At 41.4% G+C, this 9,438-nt stretch overlaps 2 long non-coding RNA genes across 2 annotated transcripts; one reads left to right on the forward strand and one right to left on the reverse strand.

The window, feature by feature from the left end:
• Positions 1-2,115: 2,115 nt before the first annotated feature.
• On the reverse strand, positions 2,116-2,728 carry LOC119896987. Its single transcript, XR_005443333.1, has 3 exons — positions 2,599-2,728; positions 2,430-2,504; positions 2,116-2,340 (listed from the first exon to the last, which is right to left on the reverse strand). It is a non-coding gene; the product is annotated as an uncharacterized LOC119896987 (long non-coding RNA).
• A 2,045-nt stretch (positions 2,729-4,773) lies between these two features.
• Positions 4,774-7,150, forward strand: LOC119896990. Its single transcript, XR_005443336.1, has 2 exons — positions 4,774-4,959; positions 6,810-7,150. It is a non-coding gene; the product is annotated as an uncharacterized LOC119896990 (long non-coding RNA).
• The last annotated feature ends 2,288 nt before the right edge of the window (positions 7,151-9,438 follow it).

Below are 9,438 nucleotides of genomic sequence, written 5' to 3' on the forward strand. Positions count from 1 at the left end.
TGGCAGCAACTTGTCAATCACAAGTTATCCCCGCCCTAAAGCCTCACCTGCTTTCTGGGTTATTTTCCTCTAAATGGCACCATAATTTACTGAATGATCATCAGGAAAGTGTTTACAGAGGTAAGAAGTGGGCTCATTGTACCATTAGTGGATCCTCACGTTTCTGTAAGAAACAAAGAAACAATATTTATATTCCACATCATCATCATCCCTCCTCCCTTTATCACTGTGGACGAGTGTTGGAACTCCAAACTAATGGACAGCTCCAAGAAAGGCCGTGAGTACAGCAGAGGCTCTATTATTGTTACTTGCAGTTGGGAACATTTTCTTTTCCAACTACAAAAGGAATAATGATTCATTTTCTGTATTATTGAGAAGGAAATATATTGTCAGATAAAATAGTCCTATGAAAGACTCTCACCGAATCTCATTGTGATTTCCACCAATGTGACATAGAGCCATGGGGGGTGGTACTGTAGAGTTTAAAAAGTTACAGCAAAGCTGATATTTCTTACCAAAGTCATCAGTGTCCTCAGTCTTCTAAAAATGTAACCTACTGGGTTTTAGGCCAAACGATTGCATCAGAATGTTGATTATACCATTGTTTGTATACCTCTTTGTTTAGTGCCAGAAGGACTGTTTTGTTTTTAACTGTTTCATTGACACTTAAGATGGGGTGTCAACCATTTTGTAGACAAGTCCTGTTGTTCTCTATGATTAGTTTAGAGCAAAAGTTTATTCCTGGAGATTGAAGGGGGTTTCACGTCTGGGATCGGCACTCTTTTGTCTGACCAAAAGTAATGAATACAATAACGGTACACCCTTCTGAATTGGGTGACGAAGAAGCCAACAATATGGACCTTAGCCATGTGGAAGAAAAAGGACACATATCTGGAGGATATAAACAACTCATTTTGTGAGAATCGAGACTAAAAGGTGTAAATCTGAAAGGAGGAACAACTTTTCAGTCCACTGCAGTTTTTTTTTTTTTGTTTTACATTTTTGTTGCAGTGCAACGACTTCCCCGAATTCGTTGATGAGAAGGATCAGATGAGACAAGGTATCAAGTTCACACAATGTTGATTTATTCAACCCAATACAGATATATATATCCGGAGACTCTGCTGTCAGGTTGTCTAACACAGAGTCTGACAACTTCCGGCTAAACAATGATTATATGCTGGAAACTGCACCCCTGTGTGTCTCTCGTGTTTGCCATATATGGTAATTGACAGCTGGTATAGAATGTTCTAGTGTGCCTTAGGGGCTGTCATGTGAGTGTGTGTGACTGTATTAATATAAGTGTGAAGTGTGTCAGAGTGTATTATTGTCAGGGCCCGGTTTCCTGTCATTCAGCACAAGCTTCTAACTGTCTTAACTGTTGAATTCCCAAAGATAAGCATGTCACACAATATTGAGTATCATATGAGCAATCATAAGTAATAAGTAAGCATATAAGAGAATCATATCCTGCAATATCACTGTAGGGTTGTGTTGTATATCCACAGTTTGTTCTGTAATGCCATCTTTTATCCACCTATTTTTTAAATTACATTTTCTTGTTAATTTTCATTGGACCCAGCCTCTCCTTTCTCAAAATCTGAAAAAACGCAACAGTACTGAACACTCTTCATGGGATGATAATAAAAGTGAAGTGGCCTCTTTTGGCCAAAACTACAATAAGATGTAGGCCTACACAAAATTCTGAAGTTAAGTAAGCGCTCCTTAAGGCAACTTCTACTTTGGTGGCCTACTGGTATTGTTACAATGGGTGATGAACATTTTTGACACAGTATTTTCATTGTATATTTTCTTGAAAGAAAGAATAACTAATAGGCCATTAGATTAGCCTATACTGTAGCACATTAAAACATATTGCTGATTTTATTTCAATAAATCCAAATCACTTTTAGCAGACTAATCGTTATTGTTGACGTCAAGTCTTTTGTTACTGCTTTTTGTCTGATATTGTGATTGCTCTTAATAATGTTGCAAGGTGTTTGGAAATGATCTGCCTTAAATGGGACCACTGGCGGCCCTGTGTGTGGAACGTTCCCCTTGTTTAGGTGGGAAATTTGGTTAACTTGATAGCACAGAAGAAGAAGAGGGAGCCGATCTTGTATAAAGGATTTAATTGCTTGTGTAGCAAGACGAGGATGTGATTCTATTTAAATACGTCTAACCGGCAACCCGCTTAGAGCCAAGACACAGCCGGAACTGGGCCGACCAGGCAGAGGGCAATCCCACAGGGGGAGAGAGCGACACCCAAAGCCGAGGCACGAGAAAGACAGACCGAGCCGCCGTTCAAACCCCCCGCCGAGGCAGCAGTGCAGCAGATCACTGAAGGGAAGATTTAGCACCATTATATTTATATTTCACATGGTATATATTCAATCAAATGTAATACAATACGAGACATGCATACATACCCCCACGGTTCCCCAGCGCACACACATAATCAGCCACAGGCCAGATCGAGACAGCCCGCACAGCAACGATTCGCTCTTAAACAATCAAGGGAGCATTGTCTTTAACCGCGATGCACTACCTGCACACAGCAGACAGTTCCATCAGCATGCCAGCAGACAGCACACTTACCACACAGACCGAGAGCAATGTCGCGTGCATACAGGACACCGCCCGGCGACGCTGCAGGCTTAGGGGTATTAAACTTGCGCTGCAGGCCATAACAGCTGTGACAGCACTCGCATCAGCAAATCACAAGCAGCCAAAATGCCCAGTCCAGGTAAGAAAGAGACTGACACAGGTGCATCACCACCTGTACTTATAGGCCACAGCAGTGGCATCCGGTTGTCAAGACACCAGCGCAGTGCCATATAGTGGCGGGAGGGAGAAAAACCTTCAACCTGCCGCACTTGCTTTAGATACTGTTGAACTGAGGAAATGTTTTGTTTGAACCTTTTCATAAAGGCAAAATAGCAAGGCTTCTTATCTGTAAGTTAACATTTATGGATATGAAATGTATCTTTATATGATTTCTTTCTGTTTGCACTCTCTCTGTACACATTTAAAACACTTCTATTCATCATAATTATTATTTCATTATCATCTATCAGTAGCGTCAACGAGTACTAGCCAAACATAGCACAGTAGGGCAGGACTTGCTGCGTGTAAAGCTAGCATCCAATCACAAGGACCCGTGCAAGTGACGAGTAACCTATTAGCCAATCACAGCACAGTTGTGCGGGTCAAGTCGAAACTCTGCCAGGAAAAATTTAACACCGCTCAACAAAAATCAGATGTCGCGGGCTGGCTGATTCGACTTGACCACGGTTCGGCTGCTCACTCTTGTGGCGGAGTGAGACTGAAGAAGAGACGTGCCAGAGTAACACTTTGAGCAAAATCAGAGGGGAAAGGCATAGTGAAGTGTAAATCGACAATGGCAACAGAGCTGGGATAATGTAATAAAAGGGAGACATTTACACGGAATCCAATGCAAAGTAGGGAAGCAAAGAGGAAAGAGCAGGTGATAATAAGTAGGCTGAGAATTGGGCATAGCAATCTTAACAGCACACTTTTAATTATGAAAACATCCTGTGTGAACAATGTCAGGAGGCTGAAACAGCAGAACATATTCTTATAACATGCAGGAAATTTACTCAGGAAAGACAAGAAATTATAACACCGTTAAAAAAAATAGGACGGATAGATAATACAGTAAAAAGTTTATTGGAGTATGGAGAAAGTGTGGAGGGCAGGAAATGGATATTTGGTTTTCTGAGGGCGACTGGATTAGATAGGCGGATTTAGTATGAATGGAAGCAAAGTGTAAATAAAAACTGAATTTGGCAGTAATGTAACTCAATGGATGCCAGCTGCCGTAAAAACCCGAAGAAGAAGAGTAACACTTTGAGCTGTAAGTATTAAGTTGTAATAATTCTGCTGGGATAGCACAGGAATGCATGTAACATATTTGACTTAAGTTCATTACCTGCGTTCACTTGCTAACGTTAGCTAGTGAGCTAATGTCATAAGTGTATGCTAACTCGGCGAGGGGGTGTCCCCCGAAGAGCAGTAAACTTTTACAGTAACGTTAAGCTCTAACTTCAGACCGCTTTCTCAAAAAAGGGCTGCAAACGTTAATGTTACAAAATAAGATTGATTTAAAAGCTGCGCAAGTCGCAAGTTGTTGTCAATTTTATAACTCGGAATCTGCAAGTTTCGCCATATTGTTCATTCGGTGTTTATTGTGCAGGTTGGTGTGTTGAACTTCACGTTAAAGTGGCTTGGTCGGTAGGTTGATAGTCACAATATAACAAGTTAAGTTATTTTGTGAAATTGAGTTTTGAAACTCCCTTCTGCTACATAGCAGAAAATATACATTAATACAGAATCAATTATGAAAAATAGCCTGTATTGTTGACATGCTGGAGCACTGCTGGGGTCACTAACGTTTTTTGACTGAGGAAAGTTGTGTGGACGTTAAGTCCAATTTCAAGCATATTTAATAACCACAGTGGTAGACAGGAGTTTGTTGTTTTGTGGAACTTGTGAAAAACTGCAGCTGCTCAGCTGGTTGTGTTACAGAAAGCCCCTATTGCAGCGTATTGCTGTGACTGGACTAAGTACTCGTCCATGAACCTGCCCACAAATTACTGTGTTGAGCCCATTGCCCCGGTTACCTGCTGCTGTTTGTGCTGTGATACACTGTATAGCACCACGTTCACACAAAGATATATCGTTCAGCATATGAGTACACATTGATTTTTATGTATGCTGGTATTTAGTATCTGTCACATTATTTGGGACTGAATGTCTTTACCTCCAAAAGTGCTCATGCATTTTCCTTGTCTCCTGCTACAGGTCTGTGATTGGCCGAGAGTTTGAGTGCAAGGCTGATCGATGAGAGCCTGCAGCAGGATGAACCAACCAGAGAGGCAGTTGTCTTTTCCCCCCTATCTCATCCCACCCTAGCTCTTTAAAATCATAAGAGATGAGGTCTGATTTAATGATTTACACCTTGTAAGATGACCAACCAACTGCTCCGTACAAGATTTTGATAGATAAATACTAACTTGTGTCGGTTTGGATGGATGTCACAGGAATGTAAACAAAACCATTCATATTAAGCAGTGGGCTATCATAATCAGACCTTACTAGTTACTGGTGTGGGAAAACGGAACACAAAAGAGTATATTGATATGTGTACTTAAATGGATTCAGTATTCATCCTCTGCACTTTATTAATTGGATTGGAAGCACAGGACATTAACTGTGGAGTTTAATTTAGCTTGGTGAACTTAACAGAATATTCCCCATTCTGTACAAGTTCAAGTATTCTTAATAGGACAAAGTAGGTGATTTACTAATTAACGTCTAATCAAATGGTTGTGTATGTTGTGTATATATGATGCTTTGGCAATGTTGTTATTACATTCATGCCAATAAAGCTAATTTGAATTGAATGGTTGTACCTTTACAAATGCTACCACAGTAAACAAACACCAATAATATTTAAGAACACTTGTCGACCATAGGCAGTAAGATATGACCTCTTGTACAAACAGAGAAATAATGCTTCACATCAGAAAACATAAAGGGCCCCACCTAGTGGGGTAACAGGGACATACAATGCTGCGTGTCTATATTACCGTCCAATACCGAAGACTCTAATAGCAGCGCTAACTATCAAAGGCGAATACAACCAAATACTACCACATGTTGAAACTAGTAACATAACATTGACGGTATTACAATGTCACTCCTTTATCACAGGTCCATGAAGGTGACAATTATTCAGCACTTACTTGAACATGGACACACGTGAACACAAACAAGTCCACAACGATTAATTAGTCTGCACAGTTTGGGGGGGGACCAAACTAGGATGTGAGACTCAAGTGATTTGCTGTCAGAAGGTCCTGCCTTACGCTGCAGCGGTGAATCACTAAAGCTTATCATAGGTCTGCAGCTTATTATTATTATGCCTTTTTTTACATGTACGCTTTATTTTTTGCTCACTGGATTATGTAGTTTGATAATTAGGTTGATTAAAAATGTTTTCTTGTTGTTGCAGCTGCAGATTGAGACCCTCTGACTGCGCTAGCCTGTTGAGCCCTGTTGAAAGAAGCATATAGATCTTTTACTTGTACAAATATTCATAGCAGCCATCTCTCCAACACTAACATTTAACTCTCTGCACTGCTCTGCAGATGAAAGACTTGTCCAGCATAGAGCAGATTTAGCTAGCCAGGAAGTCACACACAGAACAGGCACAGCACATCCTTTAAATTTCAAAATAAAACACCGGGCAGACTCCAAATTGTAAATCACATCACTATATCAACATTACAACTAAAGCACAGCGATAAATCTTTAATCCATGTCGTTCATAACTAGACTTAACTGTATTAACTTTTTCTACAGGTTACAGGGCAGAAATTAAGACATAACATTAAACACAATTTAAAAAAAGACACCCTTTAACTATGTAGCCTACTCACCCATGGTAGAAGCACAAAAATATCCAAATGAAAGCAGGACAATGTTGAACTGGCCAAAATAGACTTTGGTGTGAAGTATTTGTCATCTGGTGAACTAGGGAAAGCAGCTGCCTGGGCTGTGCTCTGCAGCGCTCTGCGAGACACTCCTGGTGGGTTCTGGCACGAGCCCAAAATGGAATAAAACCACGGCGTAGCCATTTGACGGCGCACACACTGCTGGTGGACTTCCGGCAAAGCCTTGTAGTTTGGATCCTTTGGTGCTGACTGGCTGTTCAGCAGTGTCTTCTTTGATCTTCAGCTCTTGTAAAGCATGATATTCATTTGGGTTTTTTTCTCCCTCTCCAGGTTTTGCTGTGGCTTGTCGATCCAAGGCCAAACTGTCATGACGACGTACACGGATCCTGTGACGTGTGCTACCTCATCACACCCTTTTTGTTGAACTGCAAAATGCTGCACTGCCAATATTACTACAGAATTAAATTTTGTAACGAGGACACACTTCCACAAAGGTTGATGGCAAATTTCATTTAGCAGATGAATTTGGTGGGTCTGCTGGTCAGTACAAGTTGTATTTTCTGTTGCATCAAACCACTAACTTTAGCATCAGCAATGCCAAGAGCGAAACAAAAATAGTCCAACCATTGTGCTTTGTAAATATGACACAAATAAACACTCAGAAAATAGTCCATTATTTCTGTCTTTGGTCAAAGGTAGTGATGATTGATCATGAACCGCTATTTGAAAATGTGTTATTTGTCCCTAAACACTGATGTTAATTGCTTGTCAGCTCAGCCCTTGAAGAGGAACCAAAAAACAATTGTTTTTTCATAAAGCAGATTTTTCAGTGTGTGAGATTCTTACTTGGTGGCTCTTCCACTTCAGAGATTCGAATACAACCGGTCTGTAACTATCTGTCCTCTGCTGATATCTACTGTCCATCTTTGTAGCACAACCCCAGCTTTTTGTTTACTGTAATGAGAATTTTTCAAAACAGACCAGATTTTTTGGGAATAGAATAAAACGTAGACACAAATGGACTTTTTAATCCCATTACTTTTAAGTGAAGTGGCGTCCCCAAACTACAATGCGGTGTACAGTCAATTCTATATTAAAGTACATGTTGAGGTCTGGTTATGAGAGAATATAAACTAATTTCTACTTTGGATGGCTAATGGTATTGTTACATTGGATGATGAACATTGTTGATCTGGTATACATATTGTAATTTTGAGAAAATGAATAACTACGGTAATGCGCTATTAGATTAATTCATAATAATGTCATTAATATTTTATAATTAGCCTATAATGTAGCCCATTAAAACATAATGCTGAGTTTGTTTCAATAAATTTAAATCACCTTTAGCCAGCTAATCTTCATTGGTTGTATTAATGTAGCAAGGTGTAATCTTCAATAACTGCCTTAGATGGGACCATACTGGCAGCCCCCGTTGCCACAGCAGCAGGGCCAGGGTGTGTGCCGCTTTCGTCTTTTTAGCTGGGAAATTTGGTCAACTTGATAACACATCAAGTCCACACATCAGGAGGACAATCATAGTGCAGTCAAACGACGCATCACATTGATGAATAAAGGACACATAACAACACAGGGAGACGACACGTAGTAACGACACATAGCAATGACAGAGGGAGACATGTAACTACACATAGCAACGACACATAGCAACGACGGGGAGACATGTAACGACACATAGCAACGACAGAGGGAGACGACACGTAGTAACGACACATAGCAATGACAGAGGGAGACATGTAACTACACATAGCAACGACACATAGCAACGACGGGGAGACATGTAACGACACATAGCAACGACAGAGGGAGACGACACGTAGTAACGACACATAGCAACGACAGAGGGAGACGACACGTAGTAACGACACATAGCAACGACAGAGGGAGACGACACGTAGTAACGACACAGCAATGACAGAGGGAGACATGTAACTACACATAGCAACGACACATAGCAACGACGGGGAGACATGTAACGACACATAGCAACGACAGAGGGAGACGACACATAGCAATGACAGAGGGAGACATGTAACTACACATAGCAACGACACATAGCAACGACGGGGAGACATGTAACGACACATAGCAACGACAGAGGGAGACGACACGTAGTAACGACACATAGCAACGACAGAGGGAGACGACACGTAGTAACGACACAGCAATGACAGAGGGAGACATGTAACTACACATAGCAACGACACATAGCAACGACGGGGAGACATGTAACGACACATAGCAACGACAGAGGGAGACGACACATAGCAATGACAGAGGGAGACATGTAACTACACATAGCAACGACAGAGGGAGACATGTAACGACACATAGCAACGACAGAGGGAGACATGTAACGACACATAGCAACGACAGAGGGAGACGACACATAGCAATGACAGAGGGAGACATGTAACTACACATAGCAACGACAGAGGGAGACATGTAACGACACATAGCAACGACAGAGGGAGACGACACGTAGTAACGACACATAGCAATGACAGAGGGAGACATGTTACGACACATAGCAACGACACGTAGTAACGACGCATAGCAACGACAGAGGGAGACATGTAACGACACATAGCAACGACGGGGAGACATGTAACGACACATAGCACCGACAGAGGAGATGACATAGTAACGACACATGGTCATTCACAGTTAGCAAAGACAGAGCAAGACATCATAGTCAAATGACAAGGACGGCAACAGACGACATAAACAAGTTGAGTTGACACAGTCATGTGAAGCATCGACATAGACAGTAAGCATGCCGACTTATTTTTGGCACAAACAGAACCCCATAGAGTCTTTATTAGTAGAATGTGGATCAGGTGTGCAGGTGGAGCGCCAGGCCCAGAGTGAGAAGCCACGCCCAGACAACACAGAGAGACAGACAGACTAACAGGAGACACAGGTAGGGAAGAGAACA

The sequence above is a fragment of the Micropterus salmoides genome, unplaced genomic scaffold, assembly GCF_014851395.1.
Source record: "Micropterus salmoides isolate LMB-PRFRI ecotype aquatic unplaced genomic scaffold, ASM1485139v1 Ms_hic_scaffold_11, whole genome shotgun sequence".
Lineage (NCBI taxonomy): Eukaryota > Metazoa > Chordata > Actinopteri > Centrarchiformes > Centrarchidae > Micropterus > Micropterus salmoides.